General features: G+C 43.4%; 1 protein-coding gene across 1 annotated transcript in view; it reads left to right on the forward strand.

Annotated features, from left to right (window-relative positions):
* Nucleotides 1–16984, forward strand: part of LOC137375209 (SH2/SH3 adapter protein NCK1-like) — a 234462-nt gene that overhangs the window by 172443 nt on the left and 45035 nt on the right. The gene's annotated exons all lie outside the window — the stretch shown is intronic.

A 16984-nucleotide genomic window follows, 5' to 3' on the forward strand; every position in this document is an offset into this window, starting at 1 on the left:
TACTTGGGGATGGGGTTGGAAGAGGATGTTGTGTAAATAACATTATTCTACAGCTGTGCAAGACTATTAGTTCCATTAAAATCTGTCACCAATTATTTCCCCCCAGGGTCAAAAACAACATACTGTAAATTTGATGCCATCAATAATCACCTATTTTATTGCTGCTACCCCTCAACATTTTTTCTGAACAATATTGCAGATGAATCCATTTGTTCCTCATTTCATTTGTCTTAACTAGTCATCAACTTCTGATCGGCTTTCGTGCATTGATGAGCAATTATGCAATGTAGTCAAATAGGACTGTCCCAAAATATAATGTGTATCACCAAAATATTCATAGACATTGGGTGAGGAAAAATGTTCAAACTTGTGTTGGTGAAGTGTTTATATGATATTGGTCCAATTGAAATAGAAGGGGAGAAATAAGTAACCAGGGTCAAGGTATTGGTAGGTCTGTTCCCATCCTTGGAAAATGGCTTCACCTACATCACGGAACTTGGATTAAGAATTGGGATTTTGGAATTGGCCAGTTCTAATATTTGGATTTTGAGCTTGAATGGAAATATCTGTGTTGAGTCCTAATTTCCAATTCCTCATTATCATTGTGGTATTCCAATGCTCTCCCGGCTGGCCTCTCACCTTCCACTCTCAGCAAACTTTAACTCATCCAAAACTCTGCTACCTGTATCCTAACTCACACCAATTTCCATTGATCTACATTGGCTGCTGGCCCAACAATGCTTTGAATTTAAAATTCTCAACCTTGTGTTCAAATCCCTCTAGTAGAGGCCCCAATTGCCCCATCCTACTGTCTCACTGACCTTCCTGCCCAGCATACCGGCTGGGGGATGATCTGGCCAATCTCCTCCCTGTCCAATTCCCCCTTCACAGTGCTGATCCTGTGGACTCTGCCAGTGGTTCAACTGTCATTGCCCGTCTCCGCATCTCCCTCCAGAATGTCCATTCACTCGTGAACAAAGCCCTTGCAATGCATGAACTTATTACAATGATTGCATCAACATAATGGCCTTGACAGAAAGCTGGCTGAGGGGTGATGTCATGCAGGCCCTCATCTGTCAAGAATGAGACATATTAATTTCGCCACATGGACATTAAATTTCAAATTGTCGCTGGGAAGAAAAGGCCTGATACAGCTCCCTGGCTGGAAAGACATTTTTGCATATTAGATTAGATTAGATTAGAGATACAGCACTGAAACAGGCCCTTCGGCCCACCGAGTCTGTGCCGAACATCAACCACCCATTTATACTAATCCTACGCTAATCCCATATTCCTACCAAACATCCCCACCTGTCCCCATATTTCCCTACCACCTACCTATACTAGTGACAATTTATAATGGCCAATTTACCTATCAACCTGCAAGTCTTTTGGCTTGTGGGAGGAAACCGGAGCACCCGGAGAAAACCCACGCAGACACAGGGAGAACTTGCAAACTCCACACAGGCAGTATCCGGAATCGAACCCGGGTCCCTGGAGCTGTGAGGCTGCGGTGCTAACCACTGCGCCACTGTGCCGCCCTAACAGACAGTATTTGTAGACAAAGGACAATTCCCTGACCCATACAATAGACAAAGCCAGAGGTGGTTATACCAGTCCCGTGACTACCCTCCTGGCCAACTTTGGGAGTTTTAAATTGTAGAGATAATGTTTGAACTGGCAGAAATCCTCATTCTCTGCCACCCACTGAAGCAGCATGCCAATTTTCTCAACAAGCTATCTTCACTGCTTTCTCCCTCAGCCTCTACACTGAGTGATTTTATCATCCTAGGTGATTTCAACCTCCATCTCAATTGATCATGCTTTCTCTCCTCTGATTTTACTGCCCTCCTATCCTCCCTAATCTTCCTCTGTGTAATGTCCCCAACCCATATTCACAGCCACTCTCTTGACCTTGCCATCTCACATGGCTTTGCTATTCCCAGATTGTTAATCACAGATAAGGCCATCTCTGATCAGTTTCTTGTATCGCTCTCCACCCACATCCTGCTTTCCCCTCCAAACCCTATTTCCTCTCTATCTGACCCTGGAAAGAAATCCCTCCTCCAATTCGTTCGCAACTGCACTCTCAAAATCAAAACTTTGGCCCTCCGTTTACCACAGCATTTCTGCAGCTACCGATCTGCTCAACCACGCCCTCATCTCTACCTGTGTTGCCCTCATTCCCATTAAAACCATTGTTCCCTCTCACCCTGGCTGTTCTCCCAGTACGACCCTCATCTCCACACCCTTGAACGAATGTGGCGGACAACTGGTTTAGCCACTCAGCCAGATCTGGCTGGACCAGATAAAGCACTAATGGGTCCTGCTCTTGTCTGTGTTCCATGGATCATTCTGGAATGCAAAGATAATCCCCAGTTTAATTTCTTGACTGCAAGCCATCTTCTTAAACCCCTCTCCCCTGTCTGCTCCACCCTTACCTCCAACAACAAGTGTGAGGAGCTCGTGGATTTTTTTTTTCATAACTCCTTCATCCTCTGGACATTGAGGTCCTGGAAGGAGACAACTTACTGGGGGGTGCAGGGTGGGGGTGTGGGGAGAAGAAACAGGAAGTGAGAGATGACAAGGTAAGGGCAGGTGTTGAGGTGCCACGGTCAGATTTTAAGGAGCTAGGGAGGAAGTTAAAGAGTAGGATCTCAAAGGTAGTAATCTCTGGAATACTCCCAGTGCCACATGCCAGTGAGAGTAGAAATAGGATGATGGGGAGGATCAATGTGTAGCTTGAAGCATGGTGCCGAAGGGTGGGCTTCAGATTCCTGGGGCATTGGAACCAGCTCTGGGGCAGAAGGCACCTATTCAAAAGGGACAAGTTGCACCTCAACAAGACTGGGACCAATGTCCTCATGGGGAGATACACTAGTGTGGTTGGGGAAGGTTTAAACTAAATTGACAGTGTGGTGGGCACCAACATATAGAACTAGGGAAGAGGAATAAGGTGCATAATATGACTGTGTTGGATAGTACTAGAGAAGGAAGTAGTTCCATATTAGATATGAGCAAACTGAGATGAACAACAAGGAATCAAAGACAGGATTGCAATGCAGATATGTAAATACACATAGTGTAGTGATTAAGGTTGGTAAGCTACAAGCACAAATAGCAGTAAGGGAATATGATGTAGTAGCAATAACGGAAACTTGGCTTAAAAATGGTGAGGACTGGGCACTTGATATACAAGGACATAAAGTGTTCAGAAGAGATAGAGAAGATAAAGAGGGAGGTGGGGTAGCAGTACTGATTAGAGAAGACGTTGTTGTGTTGGAAAGATGGGATGTCCTTGAGGGGACAAGGACAGAATCCATTTAGTTAGAGTTAGAAGCAAAAAGTGTATGATCGCACTACAGGTGGTATTCTATAGGCCTCCAAATAGTGAGTGAGAGATAAAGGAGCAAATCTGCAGGGAAATCACAGAGATGTGCAATAACTAGAGTGGTGATATTGGAGGACTTTAATTACCCAAATATCGATCGGGATAATATTGGACTAAGGGAAAGGAGGGGGAGGAATTTCTGGATTGTGTTCAGGAGAACTTCCTTGATCAGTATGTCTCAGCCCAGCTAGAAAGGCAGCATTGCTGGATCTGGTGCTGGAAATGAGGTGGTATCTGTGGCATAGCAGTTGGTAAGAGTGATCATCATATAAGGCTTAGACTTGTAATGCAGAAAAGCAAGGAATGATATAAGGTAGAACAGCAAGATTGGAAGAGAGCTAATTTCAATGCAATGAGAAGGGATCTAGCCAGGGTAAAAAGGCAAAACTGTAATGGAACAATGGGTTATCTTTAAGGAAGAGATGCTTCAGGTACAGGCTTAAGTGCATTCCAACAAGGGCAAAAGGTAAGGGAACCAAGAACAAGGCTCCTTGGATGACAAGCGAGATAGAGATTATGATGCAACAAAAAAGAGGGTGTACGATGCAAGTCAGGTGAATTCTTCAAGTGAGTGCCAGGCCAAATACAATAAGAGAGGAGAGGTGAAGAGCAAAATGAGACTGGCAAAGAGAATGAGAATAGAATGGCAGTCAGCATAAAAAAGGAACCCAAAAATCATCTTCTGGCATGTAAATAGCAGGTAGTAAGAGTTGGGGTGGGGTGTAATAAGGACAAAGAGGGTAATATATGCTTGGAGGCAAAGGGCAAGGCTAGAATACTTAATGAGTACTTTGTATTGGTGTTTACTAAGGAAGAGAAATCTGGTGAAATATTGATAGAAGAGGAGAGAGTAGAGGCAATGGATGGGGTAAAAGTTGACAGTGAGGAAGTACTGGAAAAGCTGGCTGTGCTTAGGGTAGATAAGTCACCTGGTCCGGATGGCTTGCATTCCAGGTTCCTAAAGGAAGTGGGGGTAGAGATAGCGGAAGGGCTTGCCATAATCTTCCAATCTTCCCTAGATATGGGGAAGGTGCCAGAGGATTGGGATGTGGAAAATGTGACATCCTTATTCAAGAAGGGGTATAAGGACAGTCATAGCAACTACAGGTCAGTGAGTTTAATATCAGTGGTGGATAAGGTTTTAGAAACAATAAGCAAGAAAAGAATCAACAGGCACTTGGAGAGGTTTGAGTTAATTAAGGATAGCCAGCACAGATTTGTAACAGGCAGATCATGCTTGACTAACCTAATTGAATTTTTTGATGACGTAACAGAGAAGGTTGATGAAGAGAATGCAGTGGATGTTGGCTATGTGTATTTTAAGAATGCGTTTGATAAAGTACTACATAAAAGGCTGGTTCACAAAATTGAGGCTCATAGAATAAGAGGATCAGTGTCCAATTGGATAAAAACTTGTTACATGCAGAACCCCACCTGCCCAGAATGAGGCATATTAATTTTGTCAAATGAGCATTGATTTTTAAACTGTTGCTGGAATGGGGAAATGGCTTGTTAAACAAATCAGCCGTGGCTGGAAAACATTTAGTTACAAACAGACAGTGCTTGTGGAGACAAAGGATCATTCCCTGACACATTCAACCCACAATGGACTATGATCACCAGACATTGAAGGCTAACTTGGCGCGTTGTGTATCTGTTGGCGTTAACCGAATTAGAGTTTAAGTTTATTAAAGTTCAACCTTTCTTCTTTAAACCTAAGAAAAGCTGTTTGGCTGATTTATCTGCCTTACAATAGGAAAGCAGTGAACAAGGATTTGCAAAGGGGGAGCTAAAAAAACGGTGTGTTTAAAATAAAACCCTGTTATGGTAAGACAAGGTGAAGGCTGAGAGGAAACCCTAGACCCTTTTCTCACCTGGTCGTAACAGAAATTTGGGGGCTACCGTCTGGGATTTTACCCACAGACAAATGAGAGAAATTGGAAGTGGGAAGCCAAATTGTTCCCAATCAAAAGAAGAGCAAGATTTCAATACAGGTTTTCTTGTGTGTGCCAGAATACTAACATGTCTGCGACTGAAGCTAGTAGCTCCCCAAGCCAGGGTGAAGTAACTTGGGATAAGTTAAAAGCACTGTCTATGGAGGATTTGAGGAAAATGGCTCAGCAGTGTGGGATCACTGTACGTGGCAAGGCTAGAAAGTCTAAACTCCTAAGACTAGTGCCCAACCATTTTTCCCTTGAATCTGAAGAAGCAAAAACAGGGTTAGAAGTAGACCCCGACAGGGTATTGCTCGCAAAGCTACAATTGGAACAGAGGAAACTTGAATTAGAAGACAGGGAAAGAGAAAGAGTGACAGGAGAAAGAAAGAGAGAGACAGGAGAAAGCGAAAGAGACTGGAGAGAGAGAAAGAAAGAGCCTTCCAGAAGGAATGCGAAGTAAGTTAAGGCAATTTGAGTTAACTAGGGGGTGACAGAGTAACTCCAGTGAAAGCGTGGCCAATATGGAGGAGCGTAATTCAGAGCTGGGTACAGAATTGTTAAAACTCTCCAAAATCATCCCAAAATTCAATGAGGGAGACATGGAAGCATTTTTTGTGTCTTTTGAAAAACTGGCAAGGCAGTTAAAGTGGTATGCTGAGGCTGGGACTCTCATGCTACAAAGTAAGCTAACCCGAAAAGCCCATAAGGTTTGTTCCATATTGCCAGATGAGAGCTCATCCAATTATGAACTGACAAAAAATGCTATCCTCAGGGCATATGAGTTAGTACTGGAAGCCTATCGCCAAAAGTTTAGAACCCTCAAAAAGCAAGCTGATTAAACTTCCCTGGAGTTTGAGAGAAATAAACAGCTGGCTTTTGACCAGTGGCTGAGGGCTCTTAAAGTACAGTTTAGCTATGAAAATCTCATAAGTAATTTTGCTAGAGGAATTTAACAACTCTCTCCCACTCTCCATAAAGACACATGTAGAGGAACAGAAGGTTCATGGAGCCCGGCAAGCCGTAGTTCTGGCTGATAAGTTTGCTCTCATTTATAAGTCAGTTTCCCTGGGAAAACCTTTCCCAATCACCCCCATAAATCCGAAGAGGACAAAGGACAGGAAGGTGATAGAAGTCCAAGAAGTCCTGGGGGGGAAAGAAAAGCAGAGACACAGGGAGCCCTGTGTATATTAATGATTTAGACATGAATATAGGAGGTATGATGAGTAAATTTGCAGATGATACGAAAATTGGTGGTGTCATAAATAGTGAGGAGGAAAGCCTTAGGTTACAGGACGATATAGATGGGCTGGTATGATGGGCGAGGAGTGGCAAATGGAATTTAATCCCAAGAAGCGTGAGGTGATGCATTTTGGGAGGACTAACAAGGCAAGGAAATATACAATGGATGCTAGGACCCGAGGAAGTACAGAGGGTCTGCGGGACCTTGGTGTATTTGTCCATAGATCACTGAAGGCAGCAGCACAGGTAGATAAGGTGGTTAGGAAGGCATATGGGACACTTGCCTTTATTAGTCGAGGCGTAGAATATAAGAGCAGGGAGGTTATGATTGAGCTGTATAAAATGCTAGTTAGGCCACAGCTGGAGTACTGTGTACAGTTCTGGGCACCACACTATAGGAAGGATGTGATTACACTGGAGAGAGTGCAGAGGAAATTCGCCAGGACGTTGCCTGGACTGGAGATTTCAGCTATGAAGAGAGACTGAAAAGGCTAGGGTTATTTTCCTTGGAACAGAGAAGGCTGAGGGGGGGCATGATTGAGGTATACAAAATTATGAGGGACATTGATAGATTAGGTAGGAAGAAACATTTTCCCGTAGCACAGGTGTCAGTAACCAGGGGGCATAGATTTATGATAAGGGGCAGGAGGCTTAGAGGGGATTTGAGGAAAAGAAATTTCACTCAGAGGGTGGTTGGAAGCTGGAACACACTGTCTGAAGAGGTGGTAGAGGCAGGAAACCTCACAACATTGAAGAAGTATTTAGATGAGCACTTGAAACGCCGTAGCATACAAGGCTACGGGCCAAGTGCTGGAAAATGGGATTAGAATAGTTGGGTGCTTGATGTCCGGCAGAGACACAATGAGCCGAAGGGCCTGTTTCTGTACTCTATGACTCCTCCAGCCAAAAAGGAAGGTGCTGTAAGTAGGAGTGTGACCCAGAGACCTGTGTGCTTCCATTGTAATAAAGCAGGGCATTTACGAGTTGACTGCTGGAAACTAAAGAGAATCAGAGCACACCTGCTCAGTGACGGAGAAGGGACCCTGATGGAAAGCACAGTAGAACAAGCTGTGGCTTTAACTGCAGTAACAGTGACGGCCAGGAAGCTTACGGCTGCAAGTGCAGGAAAATTTAATAGGATTCCTGAAGATTATCAGGGTTTTGTGTCTGAAGGGAGAGTAACCCCATACCCCTCGAGTGGGGCAAGCAAGCACATAGTAATTCTCAGGGACACGGGGGCCACGAGATCCCTTTTACTGAGTAAAGGCTTGACCTTTCCCCCAGGGAGTGCAGTAAACACCAAAATGATGATGAATGGTATTGGAGGGCAGTGTATACATGTACTTGTGCACTTGGAGTATGACCTAGTTTTGGGACTGGTGACCGTAGGGATTGTCCCTAGTTTGCCTGTGGACAGGGTTGACCTGCTCCTAGGTAATGATCTGACGGGGACGAAGGTGGAAGCTTCCCCAGCAGTGAAAGAGAGACCGCAAGAGACAGGGTAGTGGCAGGAGATGATCCCTGCAGTTTCCCTGAATATATAGTGAATCAGACCTTGATCAAACCAGCTCCCCCAGAGGACACTGAATTGGCACTGCAGGCAGATGACCATGAGGTCTGTCTGTCTGTATGAGACTTTCTTTGGGAGGTTAGAAGACCCAGGGAATGAGTTCAATGGATCTCCCCTAGCTGAGGCTCAGCGAGCTGACCCAGTATTGAGAGAGTTAGCACAGGCTGCCCAGACTGAAATTGAAGCAGAGGGAGTCCCTGATTGCTACAGTCTAAAAAATGAGGTACTGATGAAAAAGTGGAGTTCTGCTCACACACCTGAGAGCAAGGGGTGGACAGTGGTTCACCAGTTAGTGGTACTGCCGAGGTATCGGAGTAAAATATTAAGAATGGCCCACAGGACTACAGTGGCTGTACATGCCGGTATACAAAAAACCAAAGCCTGCATAAGACAGCAGTTTGACTGGCCAAAACTCCACAAAGATGTGGCGGAGTACTGTAGGAGTTGCCACATGTGCCAGGTTGAGGGAAAATCCCCACCTACAGTGAAATCTGCACCCCTAAGTCCTGTAACATTGTTTGGAGGACCCTCCAGCAGAGGGCTGGTGAATTGTAAGGGACCCCTGCCGAGAACAAAAGGGGACAAGCAGGCACAAGGCTGGCAAAAGGTTCAAAAAGAAAGGGGAAAAAGGGACCGAGAGGGCAGGTTAAAGGACGTCCGGGAGGAATCCAAAATGGAAACCCCTACTGTCTGGTCAGCCGACCCCAAAATATTTGAAAAGTTAGACCCCACATTCTCCTATGTAAATGCAGACACTAGAAGCTCCTTACCAGGGTGGCTAACAGCATTTACAGGAACCTGCAGAGACAAAGAAAATGCTCAAGAGGGCAGAGAAACCGTGAGGGTGATGCCTCACCTAGTTGGAGTGCAGTAGAATCTGGGCAAATGCCTGCAAGCAGGAGTGTCCCAGAGGACAAAGGAAAGATTAGCAAAGAATCCCACCCCCACAGTCAGGAAAAAAGGGAACCAACTAGCCCTTAAGGTGAAAAGCCCTCACATGACTCACAGAACACTGAAATGACTCACAGAACACTGAAAGAGAGTTCAGAGTGGAACCACCCACTGCCACTGCCCCTGAGCAGAACTCCAACCTGGGGCTAATTAAATCTAACCCTCCCCCTGCAGATCTCAACAAGAACCAAGACACCCTAGGCAGTCATGGAAATGTGCAAACAGATCAAACTTGCCCCTCAAAAAAACCACATGTTTATTGGGTTGCCAAAACGGCAGCTTATAGCAGCACTGTTACCAAGAAAAGACAGGCTGTAACACCTGTTTGGATTTCTGAATGAATAAGAGATGCATGTGTGTTTTCCCGTACTTATCTTCTCTCTCGTCCCTTTTAATGAAATGCTCTTTTTTTATAAAAAAAACCTAATTTCATTCCGCTGGGTGTGGAGGTGTCATGAAGGCCCCCACCTGCCAAGAATGAGGCATATTAATTTCATCATATGAACATTAATTTTAAACTTGGCTGGAGGACATTTGCATACTAAGAGTGCTTGAAAAGACAAAAGAATCGCTCACTGATTCAATTAACAGAGATTGGGCTGGGCAATGGTGATCCACATCTTGTCGGGGTGGGAGACAGCACTACACGCCCCTCGCAACCCCCTCTCCCCCCACCAAGAGCTTTGAAATCCATCAACAGAGGAGTGGTTAAACCAGCTAGTCAGCTTAGAGTTTTGAATTGTGCTCACAGGACAGTTTGAAGAGACAGACTGCAGAGTGCAACTGAACCTGGAACAAGACAGCCTCTCTCCTGGCTGGTTCTCTTGTGCTTTCCCACAAGCCTTCGGACCCACTAAAGACACATAAACCTCAAGAGAGAAAAGACTCCTACAGTGAAACAAGTTAAAGCGTGCACAGAGGCCCAGCGAACAGCAAGGCTTACCGCCAACCAAAGACTCAGCATCAAACTCAAAGGACTGTAACTACAATCCAGATATTGCCTCAAACTTTTCTCCTTTTATTTTTTCTATTTTTTCTGTCTCTATCTGTATGTGTTTATCGTGTATGCATGCTAGTGTGGTCACATCGCATATTCGTAGTCCTTAACTGAATTAGAGTTTAAGATTAATAAACTTCCACCTTTCTTATTTAAATCTAAGAAAACCTGTCTGATTTCTTTGCCTTACAATTGGAAGGCAGTGAACAAGGATTCACTTATGGGGAGCTAAAACATGGTATTTTAAAATTAAACCCTGTTATGGTTAAACCAGGCAAAGGCTGAGAGGGAACCCCAAGACCCCTTCTCACCTGGTCGTAACACCTGTGCTTGCTGACCTACACTGGCCCCTGGTTAAATAACACCTTGATTTTAACATTTTCATCCTTTTATTTCAAATCTGTCCACAGCCTGGCCTAACCCCTCCCTCTCTCTCTAATCTCTTCCAACTCTATAACCCTTCCAGATAATCTGCACTCCTCTAATTCTGGCCTCTTGAGCATCTCTGATTTTAGTCACTCTGCCATTGATAGCCGTGTCTTCAGCTGCCAAGGCTGTAAGCTCTGGAATTCCCTCCCTAAACCTCTTCACACTCTACCTCACTTTTGTCCTTAAGACATTCCTTAAAAGCTTCGTCTATGACCAAGCTTTTAGTCATCTACCCTCATCTTCTGTGGCTCGGTGCTATATTTTGTTTTATAATGCCTTTGTGAAACACCCTAAGGTATTTTATTCTGTTAAAGATGCTATATAAATAAAGTTGTTGTTGTTCTTGGCCTCGTCCCTCAACTCTGTACCTGCTTTAGCTCTACAATCAACTAAGATCTCTGCACTTCTCCAGTTGGCCTCTTCTACATCACCGATTTGCATCCCCTCATCATTGGAGGTCGTGCCTTCAATTGTCTCAGCATAAGTTCTGGAATTCCTTCCCTAAACCTTTCTGACTCGCTGCTTCTCTCTGGTTTTTAAAGATACTTCTTAAAGTCTACCTCTTTGACCGAGTTTTTGGTTACCTGTCCTAATATCTTTATATCTCAGTGTCAGAATTTGTTCGATAATGCTCCTGTGAATCATCTTGGGGTCTTTTATTACATTGAAGCCACTATATAAATTCAAGTTCTTGTTGCAGTCTTAATATTTTTCTTGGTCAAGATTTTGTGGTTGTAATGACAGAAAAGCTTTAAACATTTCCCACCATTACAACTTTGAAACTGACAGCAACTTCTGGCGCCCGCACTTGCGCAGTTAAATGTTGAAATCGAGAAGCTGCTGTCAGTAATTTCCCTACTTCTCCACAGGGTGTGCTGTTGAAGTACTCACTGATAATCTTAGAAATCACTTGAATTGTTATGAAATTTCACTTTTGTGGTGTTAGTCTCACTGTGAAAACTCTTGAAAAAATGATGCCTTATTGAATGAGGTTTTTGCTGGGTTTTCAACTGCATACTAAGTTCATGATTACTGCTGAACCAACCTCTCTGGCCCTGAAAAACTATCGTATTTATGAAATGTCAAATTTCTCCGTTATGATCAAAATTCCATAGATTTTTTAAATTATAAGAACATTTTTAAACTTTGATATTTTAGCTTCTACCTTAATCCCATGTGTATGTCCCAATCTTCATTTTGCTGTCTGTCTGAATGATGATCAGTGTTTTTTTTTTACTGTCTGGTTTCCTGAGAGAATATGGGGATTGGGCAGGAAAGTGGAGTTGAGGTCAAAGATCAACCATGATATTGAATAGAGGACCATGCTCAAGGGGCTGTATGGCCTATACCTGCCTCTAATTCTTAAGTTCTTGTATCCTTACGTTCACTGTGTAATGGGGAATGCTGCATTAAGACATCTTTTAGTTGAGATGTTAAACTAAGGTCCAGTCTGCCTGTTTAGGAGATTGTAAAAGATTCTAACTATTCAAAGAGCAGCAGGGAGTTCTCTTGATGTCCTGGCCAAAACTTCTCCTGCAATTTGCATCCCTAAATACAGATTATCTAATGCATTTTTTGTTTGTGGGGCTTTGTTGTGTGCAAATTGGATGCTATCTTTGATTATGTGGCCATGAATGCACTTCAAAAGCATAGCACTATCCCAGGGAAGTGATAAGGTGCCGTTATAAATGCAAGATCCTTCTCATCATGTTTTATGCTGTCTGCGTGGGTTTTCTCTGGGTGCTCCGGTTTCCTCCCACAAGCCAAAATACTTGCAGGTTGGTAGGTAAATTGGCCATTATAAATTGCCCCTAGTATAGGTAGGTGGTAGGGAAATATAGGGACAGGTGGGGATGTGGTAGGAATATGGGATTAGTGTAGGATTAGTATAAATGGGTGGTTGATGGTCGGCACAGACTCGGTGGGCCGAAGGGCCTGTTTCAGTGCTGTATCGCTACACATCACAGAAGTACTTAGCTTTTAAAGTTGGTGAGTCAAATTGCAAACCCTTTTACAGATAATAAGCTGTGCTTATATTGTTAAGAATGATATACATCTACATAAGTTGTTTTATTTTAATAAGTGTGGGATTATTGCTGCATTTTCCACTGAAATATTCTTCAGTGGTAAAACGATTGAAATGTGCATGTTTCCAGAGACAGCTATTAATGTAGATGTTTCAAAATGTCCTTTACTCACTAAATGTTCCCCTCCCCTCTGCTCCTAATAGTGTTGACCGCTTGATGGAATATAATTCTACAGATTCTAGGTCAATTCTGGTAGCTCTTGTCACTTCCTGTTTAAACTCCGCTAACTCGGCACTGACCAGAAATCAAATTCTTCCTGCTCTGTATGGTTCAGCTGTTCATTGGAGGAACTTTTCAAAATTTGATGTTTGAGTTCTGTTGGTTACAGTTTTAATGGACTGGATGTGGGCTGCAGAAATGCTGGCAAGTACAACGGCAGAGTAATTAGGTGAAAAAATGCAGTAATTTTAGACATGTCTAATATGTAAATACTTCTGAAACATTTTCCTTGTCATTTTGACAGTTCATTTAAACTGAACAGGAACTGGTGTGTCATGCAAGTTAGCAAAGTAAACCTATTCAATATATTAATATGACTAACCTCCACCATACTGTAGGTATCAAGTTGCTTGTCCACACAAAAGAAACTATGTTAAAGTAGGTAGGTGGAAAACTGCCACTGAGTTTGGATGTTGTCTACAGGAAATGCTGGAAATACTCAGCAGGTCTGGCAGCATCAATGGAGAGAGAAGCAGAATTAATGTTTCAGGTCAGTGACCTTTCATCAGAACTGGGAAATGTTAGAAATGTAATAGGCTTTAAGCAAATAAAGTGGGGGTGGGGCAAGAATTAACAAAAGAGAAGGTGGTGATAGGACAGGGTCACAGAGAATAACTGACCAGAAAGCCATAGAGCAAAAGCAAACGGTATGTTAATGGTGTAGTGAAAGACGAAGTGTTTGTGCAGAGAGGGTGTTAATTGACAGAAAAATGAATAGCCCTGGCCCAAAGCGCAAACATGAAAAAAAGCAGTGGGCAGGCACATGGTAAAAAAAATGAATAATGAAACAAACTGAAATAAAATTAAAAAGTGGGGGGGGGGTGCCATCATACTCTGAAATTACTGAACTCAATGTTCAGTCCGGTAGGCTGTAGCGTGCCTAATCGGTAAATGAGATGCTGTTCCTCGAGCCTGCATTGATGCTCACTGGAACACTGCACAGTGGCGCATTGGTTAGCACCGCAGCCTCACAGCTCCAGCGACCCGGGTTCAATTCTGGGTGCTGCCTGTGTGGAGTTTGCAAGTTCTCCCTGTGTCTGCGTGGGTTTTCTCCGGGTTCTCCGGTTCCCTCCCACATGCCAAAAGACCTGCAGGTTGGTAGGTAAAATGGCCATTATAAATTGCCCCTAGTATAGGTAGGTGCTAGGGAAATATAGGAACAGGTGGGGATGTGGTAGGAATATGGGATTAGTGTAGGATTAGTATAAATGGGTGGTTGATGGTTGGCACAGACTCGGTGGGCCAAAGGGCCTGTTTCAGTGCTTTATCTCTAAACTAAACTAAACTAAACTGCAGCAAGCCCCCGACAGATATGTGGGCATGAGAGCAGGGTGGTGTGTTGAAATGGCAAGCATCCGGAAGCTCGGGGTCATGCTTTCAGACTGAGCGGAGGTGTTCCGCAAAGCGGTCACACAATCTGCGTTTGGTCTCCCCAATGTAGAGGAGACCACATTGTGAGCAGCCTGCTGGACTGAACATTGAGTTCAATAATTTCAGAGCATGACGAGACCCCCTTTTTATTTTTAGTTATTTTTTCTTTTTATTTTATTTTAGTTTGTTTCATCATTCATTTTTTTCTGCCATGAGCCTGTCAACTGTTTTTTTTTCATGTTTGTGCTTTGGGCCAGGGCTGTTCATTTTTCTGTCAATTAACACTCTCGCTGCACTAACGCTTTGTCTTTCAGCACACTATTAACATACCATTTGCCTTTGCTCCATTACTTTCTGGTCAGTTATTCTCTGTGACCCTGTCCTATCAACACCATCCCTTTTGTTATCTCTTGCCCCAGCCCCGCTTTATTACATTTCTAACCTTTGCCAGTTCTGATGAAAGGTCACTGACCTGAAGCATTATCTCTGCTTCTCTCTCCACAGATGCTGCCAGACCTGCTGAGTATTTCCTACATTTCTTATTTTTATTTCAGATTTCCAGCATCTACAGTACTTTGCTTTTATTTTGGATGTTATCAACTCTGAATTAACTAATGGAGCAGTTTTTATCTGAGGAGAAGGGACTGGAGGGTGAAGGGTAAGGGAAGGAAATGAGAGTGGGAGTTGAAATGTTGATGCTGTGTTTGCCCTGGTCGCTATTCTGACTGATAGTCATTCTTGTTTCTGGTATTGTGAAATGATGTGACCACCGTTGCCATGACAACATGATTCACTTGTCAGACAGGTTTTATTATAAGACTTCGAACCAAACCTTTCCATTGATTGGGAGTTATCTGGAATCCTTTGTGTTGATTTGCTGTCAAGTCACGTGCTTTTGAGGTGGGGAATTGCTATGCTGATAATTGCTGCATGACTGCTGGAAGTTTCTGTAGGACTTCACGTATCTGAGTTGAATACAGAATCAAAGGGTTACGGGCAGAATGGAACCAGTTAACATTATCAAGCAGTTCTTTGGTAAGTTGCTAATTTCTAATAAATTAGTAATCTGTTGTCCATTGTCTAGTCACTTTCATGAAAAGCAGCTGGAAATAAATAGACACTGCAAGCTTTTACAGTTTGCTTAGTTAATTTAGGTACACATGTGTGATTTAATTTACATTTAGTTTTGCTGACAGGAGTGTTTTATTGGATTTACTTTGCCTTTCGCAAGTTGTTAGTTGTGAAATGGTTGGTATCCTTTTGTAGGAAATGGCCAGGTGCTATAAGTGTTTGGAGCTTACTTTTCAACTCTCAATTAATGCAGTAGCACAGCGTTCGCCAGAGCTGGCGGGCAGCCGTAAAGGCGGGGATAAAGTGTGGCGAGTCGAAGAGACTTAGCAGTTGGCAGGAAAAAAGACAGAAGCGCAAGGGGAGAGCCAACTGTGTAACAGCCCCGACAAACAAATTTTTCTGCAGCACCTGTGGAAGAGCCTGTCACTGTAGAATTGGCCTTTATAGCCACTCCAGGCGCTGCTCCACACACCACTGACCACCTCCAGGCGCTTACCCATTGTCTCTCGAGATAAGGAGGCCAAAGAAAGACTGACAGCTGAAATAATATAGCATTCCAACACTCAAACATTTTGTACAATTTTTAGTTTGAGCCCTGAATTAAAATTATTTTCATGGTTCCAACAACTTGCCAGATTTTGACTTCAGATGAAAACCTTTACCTTCCACATATCAAGCTGCACACTTGTTTGTGGATTTTTGGTAAACCTACTGGGAAAACCTGATTTCACTGGTGAACATAATGACATATGCTGAGCATGTAGTGGGAAGTTTTTAGGAGTTTGCTTTTTGCTTCCTTGCATTTATCTGCTCTTCACGCTGAAAATTTTGGCAAATATTCTTGGGAGAGCTGCACTATTTAATTCATTTACATTAGTTATCTTTGAATTGAGCTATCCTGACAACTTAGTGAGTTTATCCAGTGATTAGCAGAGCCGGACTAATGAGGACTTGTTCCTTGTCTAGGAATTCCCTCCCTCAAGCTTTCTGCCTCTCTATCTCTCTTTACTCTTAAAACTTACCTCTTTGACTAAGTTTTTGATCACCTACCCTAATATCATCTTATGTGGCTTGATATCACTCCTCTAAAGTGACTTGGAACAGTTTACAATGTTAAATGCCCTATGTAAAGGCAAGTTGTCTGTGTTGAGTTAGCCCTGAGTTCGGGTGGGTGAAATTGGCTCCTTGCTGGATATACCTGTTTGTATGAGTAGGCTTAGTTGACATGTCCTCATTGTTGAACATCCTGCTGACATTTGCTGTCAAGTCACGCACATAAATAATTTAGGTAATGTACTAGAGAGAGGAAACAGACCCAGAGCCAATGGAAACATAGCCCCGATAATTAACAGCATGGTGGAGGATTGGGGGGCAGTTTTTCATTCTGGTCCTATCGAATTTAACATCAGGACTGAATTAACAATTTTTACTTCCATTTCCCCTGTAGCTATCCATAGTGAGAGGCTGGCTTGCTGTCGGAGGGTAGGCCTTCGGCACCAGACTACAGGCAAAGTGAGGGGGGGAGGGGAGGGAAGAGATTGGGTGTAGCGGTGGGTTTGTGCCTATCATCCCATCTGGGGAGGGGGGGGTACAAGAGTGGGAGACTGTAAGTGGGCAGGTTCAGGTTTGTGATCTTTTAACATTTTTACATTCCACCTTACCTGAACCTTTGGAGATTAAAATTCTCCCCAAAACTTCAGTAAATGGTCAATGTCTTCAGAA

The sequence above is a fragment of the Heterodontus francisci genome, chromosome 11, assembly GCF_036365525.1.
Source record: "Heterodontus francisci isolate sHetFra1 chromosome 11, sHetFra1.hap1, whole genome shotgun sequence".
NCBI lineage: Eukaryota > Metazoa > Chordata > Chondrichthyes > Heterodontiformes > Heterodontidae > Heterodontus > Heterodontus francisci.